Source organism: Neopelma chrysocephalum, unplaced genomic scaffold (assembly GCF_003984885.1).
Source record: "Neopelma chrysocephalum unplaced genomic scaffold, ASM398488v2 Primary Assembly neopelma1_84, whole genome shotgun sequence".
In the NCBI taxonomy this organism is placed as follows: domain Eukaryota; kingdom Metazoa; phylum Chordata; class Aves; order Passeriformes; family Pipridae; genus Neopelma; species Neopelma chrysocephalum.
Window position 1 is genome coordinate 142,642 of NW_020897746.1, and position 10,563 is coordinate 153,204.

The window sequence follows — 10,563 nt, forward strand, 5'->3', positions numbered from 1 at the left end:
AGGAGAAACAGGCTGAGCAAGGACACACTGCACCTCTGCATCTCTGACTTGGGCAGCTCAGGCAGTAAGGCCTGGCCATAGACTCAGTCATTCCTCTCCCTTCCCCAGACCAAGGCTGTGCCACAGGCTTCTCGGACCACGCTGCCAAAACACCCTTGAATCCACGTGTGTGCCCTGAAAAGCACAGGAAAACAGTGGGAATTAGCATGAAAAAAAATACAACTGCAGCAAAATTCCCCAACTCTGCAGGAGAGGCTGGGGGACAGGCAGGACTTGGAGCTGAGCTCTCCCATCTCAGGGCAGCACAGCCAGGCTGCTGCTGGGGTACTGCCTTCCTGGCCTAAAACCCTGTGATCCCAGGTGCACATTTCCAGTGAGATCAAGCCTTCACTGACTTTTGCAAAACCAGCAAAGTTGACTCAAAAACTCTTGAAAAGCAGGTATGAGTTCCCTGGGGCCAGAGTGGGCTTTGAAGGGAGCTCTCCCAGTCCCAAACACAGTTTGGTTGGTACAGAGCAGCCAGGCAATGACTGGCAGGAGCAGTGGGAGCCTTCATGCACAGATGGAGTGAGCTCCTGGTGCAGGAGAGGAAGGATTTCAGTTCTGGTCATCTTCTGTCACTGCTCAGTAAGCCCCATTTTCTCTCTGTTCTACATGGATGCTCATCCAAGGCTGCAGCACCAGCTTTCCCTCAGCAGAATGAAGCCTACAGGACTTGTGTGAAGCCAGAAGCCCACTCTAAATAGCTCCTGCCACCTCCCAAAGCACCACTCCGAGCTGGAGCACCCTGGGACACCTGCAGCTGCTGCTGCAGCACAGGGGACATCACCTTGTCTTTAGGTCAGAGTGGCTGACCCTGCTTGTGTTTGCCCAACAAGAACTGACCTTGTGGGCTTGCAGCAGAGTCAGTCACCAGCGTTTTGAAAAACATGTTCCATGTTGCCTGTAATTTCATTTAAGGTCACTAAAAATGGACACCACAGCCACATACCTCATGAACTATGAATTCCTGAAATCCCCCTAAGCCTGGAGGATGAGGGAAAAGCTTTTTTTAGCCCTCATCCCTTGTGATCAGCCCTTTGAACTCAGCACAGTGGATGTACTGAGAGCAAAAACTGAGACACACCAGACCAATGAGCAGTTTGGGACTTTTTCCTGATACTGAATTGCCAGTGTGATTAAGATACGGCATTTCCTGCTCCCAGGCATGCCCAAAGCAAGGGGGCTGGACCCCACCCACAGAATCATTAAGGTTGGAAAAGACCTCCAAGACCATTGAGTCCAACCCGATGCCCACCTTGTCCCCCAGCCCAGAGCACTGAGTGCCACGGTCAGGCCTTCCTGGGACACCTCCAGGGGTGGGGACTCCACCACCTCCATGGGCAGCCCCTGCCAAGGCCTGACCACCCTTTCTAGGAAGAAATTCCTCCTGACGTCCAACCTGAACCTCCCCTGGTGCAACTTAAGTCCATGTCCTCTCGTCCTGTCCCTTGTTTCAGGGAGCAGAGACCGACCCCCTCCAGCTCCCCCCTCCTGTGCCCCTGGAAGCCCCCCTGAACCTCCCTGTGTCCAGGCTGAGCCCCCTCAGCTCCCTCAGCTGTTCTTTGTGCTCTAGACCCTTCCGCAGCTCCATTCCTTTCTCTGGACACATTCCAGCCCCTCAATATCTTTCTTGTCGTGAGGGGTCCAGAACTGGACACAAGCTTTGAGATGCCTCAGCAGTGCCCAGCACAGGAACAGGCACTGCCCTGGTCCTGCTGCCACACCATGGCTAGTACAAGCCCGGATGTCACTGGCCTTCTTGGCCACCTGGGCACACGGTGGTGTGCCAACTCCCCACACCCAGCTGAGGAAGCAAAGAGCACCCACAGGCAATGAGAGCCACTCTCCCAGTTTTCCCTGGCTGGTTCAGGTGCCCAGGTGGGAGCAGAGTGCAGTAAAACAGCTGGCACTGAGTAATGCCCCGTGGGGAGCCCCTGCTGCCAGCTCGTCACAGGCGTGTGCTGAGCCCTGCACCGACAACATCCCGGCCTGCCTCAGATCTCCAACTCAGGGCCATCCAGTATATCCACAAGCTGCAGTATCATTTCATGTTCTCCCCAGCCTAGCATGGGTTAGTAGCTGAAAAAAATACACATTAATTACTTTCAGATCTCTAATTCTGATCCATGAACTACACAACCAGCTACCACAGCATTGCTATTCCATGCCTGCTGTTGGAAAGGCCCCACTTTGCATTACAGCAGTCACACTCTGATTTCACACTGTTCCCCATCATGATATGAAAACATCTGTCAAGATAATAGTTGCTGTAAAATCTTAACAGAAGGTAGCCTGGAGCAAGGGCTGAGATACAAAACCATGCCTGTCACACTGCAAAGCAGGGAGGTCAGGAGACTTGGGGAGCACGGGTGAATCTGCACATCTCAATTTTTTTTTTCTTTGGTGTTAAGAACATGCATTAGATTTTCCTGTCTCAAGAAATGAGTGTACAAACCTTTCTATGCCTGGACTTGCCTGTGCTTCAGAGCCCCTGAATGACTGACAAGCTGTATGATTTGGGATGACAGCTTCATGCAATTGAAAATCAAAGTCCCATTATAGATATAAAACTTAAGTCTCCCTTATAAATGACAGTAGGAGTTGAATGAGTGGGACACTGCAGATGTTTCAAGCCAATCAAGAAAGTTCCAAAATTTCAGCAAGCTGAAGAAAGATTACTGTTGTTATTCTATGTGTCTGGAGTTTTCCACAGAGCAACTACTTTAGAAACTCTCTGTATTTCCCTCTGGTAAGGTAGCTGGTCTTCCCACTCTGCAGGGGAGATCATAAAGATTTGTCTCTTCTACAGGGAAGAGGCTGGATCAGACTCAAAGCAGGCTGTGACACTTGGGTTCCAGCTTCTGAGTACAGGATTTCAGGAGGACATCCAGTCCCCAAGGGCTTGACATGAAGCTCCTTGTGCTGTGCAAGGGATTGTTAAGCACCCCAGAGGGACAAATCACAAACTCTTCTAAAAAAGGGGGGATCTGCTTAGCCTGAGCTGAGTGACTTTGCTAAGCACCAAAGTGGGGATGGACCACACTTCCACACTTTGGAGTGACCGGGCTGGCTCCAGTCACTCCCAGTAGGACCAGCAGCCAGGAAACAGGAGATCCAAAATCAAACCTTTTCTTAGCCTTGGGATTTTCAACTGATGTCTCTCACCTCCCCAGAAGTGGAGACAGATGTTAAGAGTCAGTGTCAGAAGCACGGGCAGCAGAAGGAAACCTGGCTGCAGCCTGGAGGCTCCAGGGCTCAGCTGGTGGACACTGTGCTCCCAGTATAATGTCTGGTACTTGGTCCTGTTCATGAAGATACTTCTTATTGCACTCCCAGAGCTGTAAAACATCGCAAGTGTTTCACCTAAACCCCAGGACCATACAAGATTAGTCTCCTACCCACAAAGCCATGAGCTACGACAGGCCACACACAAGTGACATCTCTGCACCTGTGCAGGATCCTGCTCACCCTCAGGAAAACCCAAAACAAGACGAGCACAGGGCTTGCTACTGTAAGCCCAGGTCACTGTGGTTCACCACAGCTTGATTCAGGTGCCTGTGGCCCAGAGTGAGGGCTCAGCTGCACACCCATGTTGAGAGCAAGGGTCCCCTTTAACAGATCCTTTCGAATGAGAACAAAATGCACTAAAAATACAAACTAAGGCAAGAAACGCTGATGCCAAGGGAGAGATCAGTGGGTGAGGAGGAGTGTTGCACCTTCTCATGAGCCTGGATCTAGCACAGGGACTCTCAGGAGGCTCTGTTGCTGCTAGAAGCTGGAATAGCACAGAGGTGATGGCTGTGGTGGGACCAGCTTTGTGCCAGCACCGTCCCTCCACCCCTGCGGGCACAGCCCAGGGTACACAGCACAGCAGGGATGTGTAGACCTTTTCAAAATCAACCTGGTCTTACTTGTCACTGGAAATTACTCCAGGTAAAGGTCTAATTAAAGAGCTTGTAGTTAAATCTCCTGGGGTTTTCTCAGAAATACAAATTATCTAGAGAGAAACACTCTAAGAAAGCCTGAGGTGAGTGTCACAGCTCTTCTGCGCTACAGCTCTGCTTTACAGCTGCTCTTTCAAAAGTCTCTGGTACTAAAGCCAACTGGAATGAAGTACTCAGATAACATGCATCAAACTAAAGTTAAATCATCACTGCAGCTAAATGTCTTCTGACACAAGGAATGGTGTTCCTTGCTGCATTCTTCCTAATGTTCACCAGCTTCTGGTTTCAACTCCTTTCAGCTTTCTGGGATATCGAATGCCTGGGCTGTTCTTGTTCCTGCCAGATGTCTGCAATGGAAGTTTTCATGAAAAATTTAGCAAAATACATCCATGATTTCTGGGCCTGGGGCTTGGAGCACATGTACTGTGAGAGCAGGCTTAGATCTTTTCAACGTGGACCCAAAACCATAAAAAAGTGCCAGTACCAGACTGGGCAATGCTGATCTCCCTGCAAAGACCTTCTCTCTGATTTGGTCCCTAAGATCATTGAACCCAGAGCACCAACCTGAGGAACAAATAGGGAACATATGGGGAACAAATCCCCTGCTGATCACCCAGTCCTTCCCCACAGACCCCACGGTGTCCCCACATGCCCTGGGGTTGCCCCTCTTTTCCAGGGACACCTCCCAAGCTTATGACTGGCTCCGTGCCTCACTTCACAGACCTGGATTCAGGGGCAGGGAGTAGGGGTTTCACACCCCTGAGTCAAGTGGACACCCCAGAACAGCTTCCCATGCATGGGGTGGGAAAGAGAATGGTGCCAGGTCCCCTCTGCCCTGCAGCCAGCAGGATCTGGCCAGGCAAGGGGCCCATCAGCTGGATGAGCCTGAACCCAAGAGTCATGGTTGGCAGTGGGGCATCTGCTGCTTCTGTCCCAGCAACTGGTGGGAAGCCCCAGAAAGGGTTGCAGGGACCACAACTTGCTGGAGAACCTACCCCAGTGTCTACCCAGGGGTTGGTTACTGCAACATGCCCCTAGTTATTATGGAAAGTGAAAGAACAAATCCCAGCAAATTACCCCTCAAGCTCCACAGTTTCAGCGTGAGGGCTCCACTCTGACCACGACAAAGTGTCTAAGCACATACAGGCCATTTCAGAGGACATGGGAGCCAAGGAATTACACAGACTGGACAACATCCATTCCCAACATTTTCTTAAAAAAGCAAAACACATTTATTTCTTTGCCTTACAAGAGCTTGACAGGGAAAAGCAGCCTTTTTGTTTTACTTGTTGAGTGCCTGGATGTCCTTCCTTAGCTAAAAGCTCTGGAGTCCTGCTCATCTGAACTCAGTGCTACTGGTGCCCAGGGCCACTGTGCCTCTCTCCCCACCCACACAGCCAGAGGCAGTGCCAGCAGATTGCTCCCATGAACAGGCCAACTGCATTTGGGGTTGGGATAAGGGGGCTGCTGCTCACAACAGGGTATGAGATTGGCCCTTAGCACCATCCCACCCCAGCCAGGACTGCTACAAGCTTGGGGTTTGGGTGGGCAAGAAATGATGTCCTAAGAAAAGAGTTAGGTGAGTCCCAGGCCAACACCATCCTGTTTCAGCTTCTCACGGGCAGAAGACAGTGAATCACCTCTCCTTGTGGCCAAAGCCCTCCTAAGGCAGTGCAGAAAGGCCCAGGGCACTCGTGTAGGTGAACATCTACTCACAAACAGCCCAGGGAACAGCAGCTGCAGGTACATCTGTTGCTCTGTGCTGCCAACATCATTGCAGACACAGAGCTGTCCTGAGGTGAAGGTCACGAGGGTGCTGTCACCATGAGCCACATTGCCTTGCAAGGCTCTCTCATCCCAGTGCTGCCAGGGAGCTTTTAGTGCTGTCCTGCATTCAGAAAAGGGCATTCATGGCTCAATATACCCCCACAAATTAAAGGCGGATTTACTGGTTGGTGTCTATCTATTTTTGCACAAAGAACTTTGGGAGAACAAGGAGGTTTTGTAAGCTGCAACTGAGTAAGTTCCCTGGCATGCTGAAGGAACCTGCTTTATTAAACTAGTAATACACAGCTTAAAACATGGAATGAGCTGGCTCTTGCACAGAGGAATGAATGCAATCATTCCTGCCCAGGTCTCCCCAGCACAGACCTTCATACTCCCAGCAGCACATACAACTGATGTAGAGCTGCTAGAAGTCAGGGGCTAGGCACTCTACTACCAGCACAGCTTCCTTCAAAAAAATCAGTTTCCATTTGAACCAACCCAAGCCTTTTAAATTCTTTTCCAGCAGACAAATAGTCAGCTTTTTGCCTTTCCTTTTAGGCCACCAGATTTGCTCCTAAGGGCAATCCAGTAAAACTGACCTGCTTGTGAGTTCATGTCTAACAGCAAGGGCTGTGGTTGTTCCCCTTGTAGCACAGAATATGTGCTTCACTCAGTATAGACTCACTGCCCCAAGGCTGGGGAGCTCCTGAGCAGCCTCAGCACACACTGTCCTGGAGAGACAGCTAGTCCAGTAGCAGGGACTGGAAAGCCTTGGCTGTAACTAGCAACCTCAGTGCATAAGGGCAGGCTGTTCCCAGCTCTTTTGACTCCTCAGAAATCCGTACATTGCTTCTTTTACCTGACTGAAACACAATCTGATTTGCAGTCAGGTGCTGGAGAGCCCAACTCAATGCTCAGACTCCAGCTCCATCCATTAGTTCACCACAGAGCATGTGAGACCCCTCACTCATCCCAGATCCTGGCTAGGGGCCAATGGGAGCACATCTTTGGAATGCAGGGTCAATGCTGGGACCATGCAAGTCTTATCAAGTGAGAAAAGGCTCATAAAATGTAGATATCTGCAAAGGCACTGAGAAAGGAAGAAAGAGCAACAATATCTCCAACCATACATGGCCTTGGCCCAGGCTGGGGATGGGCAAGACTTGCTCTCTTCCTCAGGCTGTGAGCAAGCAGCAAGGATGAAGTGGCTCTGGATGGCTGCAGAAGGATGCTGAGTTTCAGCTTCCTGCAATGGTCAGAAAACTTTGTCACTGAAGCTCAGAGCCATGGTTGCAGTTTCTGGAGAACTCCCACAAGAACAGCTGATCATCTGAACCCTAAGTCTGCACCAGCTGAACCCCTGTGTGAGCAGCACAGCACTGCTCACCCCAGGGGAGGGGGCCAGGGAAAAGCAACAGGGCTGGGAAGAGCTCGGAGGGTTGCAGGGCCTGTGGCAGCTGCTGTGGAGGAACACGAGCAGAGTGGCAGCCACATGGCCGGGTGTCAGCTCAAGTGCACACTTCGGTCTTCCAGGCACCCCACAGTTGCCCCCAGGTCTGTCCCATCCCTTGGCCTAATGCTGCGTGTTTTGGTGCCCTCTGCAAAATCTGCTCTGGCCTGTGCTTAAGGCAGCTGTGCCAGCAGAAACCCCCCTGCTGCCTCCTTGTAACCCCAATATCCAGGAACAGGGACCTAAGACACAAAAGCAGCTTCCAATCCATGAGCCCTTGCAACAGGCACAGCAGAGCAGTCCTGAGCACTGCAGCCCTCTTCCCTGCCCTCTCTCACTGGCACTGCAGCTTGCCCCTGAGTCAAGCTGGCTGTTTTGTGCTTTGGAGTGGCTTGGAAGTGCTCCTGAGATTGTTTTTGTCTCAAAGAAGGTGCTGGTACAAATCTGTGCCAAGCGGAGCATGGCTGATGACAGGTGGGCCAGCAACCCAGGAGCACCCAGAGGACCAGGCCAGCAAGACCCTGTGGTGACCCACCAAGCCCTGGAAGCACAGGGGCCCAGCAGGCACCAACAGGAATGGGAGCTTGTTTGGAGGCAGCAGGTAAATCCAGTGCTGTGGGAAATACCTGCCCTGAAATTGTCCTGGACACAGGACAGGATGCTCTGGCTGGGGACAGACCCCAGGGACTGCACAAAGCCCTGTGTGAGCACCCATGACCAGGGCAGCCCTCACTGCCCCAGCACAAGGCTGGAGCTCCAAAAAGCCCTGCTCCAAAAGCCTCACGCTGGGGAACAGCTCCAGCTCAGTACAGAGAGCAGAGCTGCTCCACAGCTCCTGGGCAAAAACAAGCTCCTTTGGCATGAACACTGAGGACCAGGCCCAGACTGGACCAGGCCAGGGAGCCACAGGCTCTGCTGCACCCGCCTGCACAAGGGAGCTCGGCAGCTGCTCATGGAGCAGATATATTCCTGTGTCACAGCCTTTTGATCCAGGTCAATCTCCTTATGATCAAAACTGGATTTAGGCTGAGGCCTTTTGGCTATCCCTGCAGGCACAGAGAGTATTTTCACACTGGGAGTATACATGTGACAGAGTATGGAAAAATAAAACCTGACTTGGATTTTGCCCAGATGACTGTGGACCAAGGCCCAACCTGCCTCCCACATCCTCTCAGGAGACATCAGCTTGCTTATCTGAGAGGTTTCTTCTTTAGATGCAGACAAAAAATAGCGAAGAGGGGAAAAATGCACAAAGAAATGTGTTTGGAGTACATCTCTGGGACATAAAAGAGGTGCCTGGGAACAGTCAGTGTCCATTTATCATGAAGTAAATCACACCTGCCCATCCCAATTGCCTTTTGTGATGGAATGACCAGATCTGCAGCTGTGGAGAGAACAGTGGGCACTGACCAACCTCAGCTTCCAGAACCACCTGCCACAACACTGTTGGGTCCAAGAGAGGAGTTCATGGCCTGGCTGGGTGGGCAACTAGATGGGTGAAGAACCTGGCTGGCAGTAGGAGAGAACAGTTGTTGATGGGTCATGTGCTTGGGGTAGCCCCTTTGTCAATCACCTGGCAGAGGAAACACCACACTGGCTTATCTTGGTTTGCAAAGGGCAACACGGGGAGGGACAGCCAATACCTCTGGATCAGAGCTGCCATCCAGAGGGATCCAGGCAGGCCGGAGGGATGTGCTGACAAGAACCTTATGAAGTTCAACAAAGACTAATGCAAAGTTCTGCACCCAGTAAAGAAATCATCATCATCATCATCATGGCTAGGCTTGGCGAACGAAGATTTGGCAAGGACTCTATCCACACTTGCTACAAATCCTTCGAGCCTGCGCAATGGATTTTTTAGGTGAGACGCAGCATGCGCAGAACTGGCCCCACCCTTTAGTCCTAAGGTTCATCTGCCAGGGCCTAGTGAGCTTGGACTGTGGCAGCGAGGTCCTCAGGACGTAGGTTTGTTTAGAGTGACCTCTTAGATGGATGGCCTCACAGGGCTAAGCGAGTTCCATCTGCCCGGGTTTGGAGTTAGAGTTGTCCTTCTCCTAGGATGACTCCCAGAAGGCTAGTGAGCTCATCCTGCCCATGGACACATTTTATCTGACCCTTCAGTTTTGACCTGTCTGGCATAGGAGACCCTGCCGAAGGCACGTACCACTGCAAGCATAGCTCACAACCTCATAGGGGCTTCTATGCACAAGCTTCTCCCCCGCTAAAATGGTTAGGGCAAGCCTTTCACTCCCTACTTCTCCCCCAGCCACCTACACTCAAACCCAGGGATATTCCCAGGGACATTCCCTTGCCCTAAGCACCCTTTCAGGATGCTACAGTTCCAAAACAAACCGTTCCTGGGCAGTAGCCACACGCAAGCCAAGCTCAGCACATTCTGCCCTCATTGCAACAGCGCCGGAACAGAGAGTGATCCCAAAGGCACCCCCAGGCAGGGTGGGCACACAGATAAAGGGTCCCCGAACCCACCCAGGGCTCGGGTACCTCCCACAGCCCCAGCCCAGCCTAAACCCCCCAACCCCCTGGAAGAACCCACTACCCACCCTGACCTTACCCTCCCCCTCACTGTGTTACCACAGATCTTCCCTCATACTGCTCACCCACGACACTCCAAACAGGACTGCTCTGCCCACCCTCCTGCCAGTCCAGGGACCCCACGGCCCACCCAACCCCCTCCCCCAAACTGGACTGGCAAACCTCTGTGTGCTCCAAAGTTCCTCCTCTCCTCTCCCTCGAGGCCACAACCCCTGCCAGGTAGCGCAGCGTGGCCCCCAGAAAGGAAAACATCCTTAAAAAAACCCCACATACTGGGACTGGGCCGGGAACAGTTTGTGAATCTGAGGTCAAGACGGTCAGGGACTTTGAGCTGACCATCACATACAACACAAAGAGAGGACGAGGGAAGAGGGCTTGTCCAGACTGGGAAGGACAAGGCTTCAGGAGGATCTAACAACAGCCTTCCAACACCTATGAGAAGGCTGTCAAGAAGATAGAATCAGTCTCTTCACCCTGGTGAAGTTAAAATGCTGATTGAAATGAGAAGTTCAAACTGGATATAAAGAAAAATACTTGTTTTAGCAGGAAACATTTTTTTACCCATCTAGAGAGGTTGTGCAGCTTCCATCCTTGGAGGTTTTTGTGCCCTAGCTGTTTAAAACCTTAAGCATCCTGGTCTGATCTTGCAACTGCCCCTACTTTGAGCAGGAGGTTGGACTACAAAGCTCCCAAGGGTCCTTCATATCTGTGTTATTCTATGATCTGGGCTGAAAATGTAATACAGGACTTTGCAGATGTTTAAAAGCCACAGTCTCTGTACCTCTTCAGTCCCTGGCTCTGCCCATG